Genomic DNA, 1,996 nt, shown 5'->3' with positions numbered 1-1,996 from the left:
AGGCCTTTTATTCAAGCTATTTAAAAGCCTATAGAGTTAGAAATGCTTTCTGATGAGCTCAGTATTGGAGAAGCCATTTCTATTTCTAGGAGAGTTGTTAATTAGCTCGGTTACCTTAAACGAATAACAACCTCTCTGGGTGTCGGTTTTCTCAACTCTAAAATGAAAGATTGAATTGGATGATCTAAGTTTTCTTCTAGCTATGCTTGCTAAATGAGTCAAATGACTGCAGCAGATTGAAAGGCAGTACATAGTATAACACACAAATACCTTTAAGACTCTGTCCTTAAGCAAACCAGGCACCTCTGACATTTAATGATTTTTCCTCTGTTTTTACTCTCACTGTAATTTATCTGATATATTAGACACCTATACAAGGAAAACCACTAACTTAATTATACTGATATTTACATATAAAGTTCATTTAGAGAAAAATGTCCAAAGAATCAATATTACACAGAATTTTACTGGCATGTGAATTGTAATGGCATTAATTTGTACACACAAACACCCACGTACACACACACACTTTTCTACACACAAAGTATCTCTTGCCACCATACACTTTTCTACTATTAGAGAGTTCTGAGAGTTCCTGTTTTTGGTAAAAATGTATGTTTGTTTTTTCTCTAAGAATGTCAGGTCACAACTTTCCCAGAAAAATCATTTGTTCACACTTTTTAATTTGTATATGGTCACTTGCACACATTGCTAAGCCCCAGGATGTTTGCATCCATCTGTTGGATGCTCAGACATTTCTATCCATCACACGGCAGATGCTGTTCAATCAGAATCCTTGGCTTTTTTCCCTGACTTTTTGGATGGAATGGAGGGCCAGTTAGGGGTTTTGCCAGCAGTGCTTCAATTTCAAGTGGAGCCACTTGGACAGCAATTGTCCTCCCAGGACTGATCTGTACTCATGTAAGGTAATGACCTGTTCTCACAGTGTCTATTCCATCAGGTTTTCCCCATCACCTCGGTGCGGGATTGCTGTGGCTTGGATAGACCTTCAGAGAGAACTCCCAGACCACCCTTTACTACTTTTGACCCATAGGAATGCTTTATTATTCCAGGAACTTCCTCAACAGTTCTATTCTGACCTATAGCTAAAATTCGAAATTTGACCCGAGCCCAGAATACTAACGACTCCTCAGAGGAAGCTGAGTTCTTCCACGGGGACTGGAAATAGCTCCTGGGTATCTGAATTCTGTCAGGAAGCCAGACATATTTCCATAGTTCTGGGCATGTTCAGCTTCTTAAGACAAGTTTTGGCTGATATTTATTAAGTAGATATATGTGTTAAGCTTAGAGCTAAGTGTTTCTGTATGTATTTTGAATGTAATTCTCACACACTGCCTTGAAGAAAGTGAATGCTTTTAGTGTGTATATTGTGCAGAAAAACTGAGTTTTAGAGAAGCTAAGTAACATGTCTAAGCTTGCAAGCAGCATAGTCAAGAGCTTAAACCCTGAACTTTCTGACCAAAACTCTAATATAAACCCTAAGTTACACTGCACATTTTGGAATTTCAGTTGCTCTCCACCTTTGTTCTCTCAGCATAGATTAAACCTGGAGGTAGCTTTCAAGTTATAGAAAAAACTTTGGTCTTTTGGACAAACTTTTGAATTATACAAAGTTAGGCAAAGTGCTGGTGCTGTCAATTACTAGATATTCTATACTGTATTTCTCTGAACCTCAATTTCTTTATTTATTAAAAGGAGATGATAGTACATGACTTATATGTTTATTAGCAAGATTACATATGTAAGTGCGTATGAAACTCTTAGTAAATAACTAATTTTGGCATCAAATCTTATCAATAAATACTCATTTTTTCCTTTTCTTCTCAGATGACTTAAAGCCATCTGGATATTCTTTAGGGTATACTGGAGTTTTATGAGTTCAGGGATCTCTTGAAAGACCAAGAGGTCTCATAGTGGTGAAATCTTTCTCATTACTAAAGATCAAAAATTATTTTCTCATGAAGTCTTTTCTGAT

The sequence above is a fragment of the Pongo pygmaeus genome, chromosome 17 (assembly GCF_028885625.2).
Source record: "Pongo pygmaeus isolate AG05252 chromosome 17, NHGRI_mPonPyg2-v2.0_pri, whole genome shotgun sequence".
Classification (NCBI taxonomy): Eukaryota; Metazoa; Chordata; class Mammalia; order Primates; family Hominidae; genus Pongo; species Pongo pygmaeus.
The sequence above is the reverse complement of the archived record's forward strand: the minus strand, read 5'-3'. Positions refer to the sequence as shown.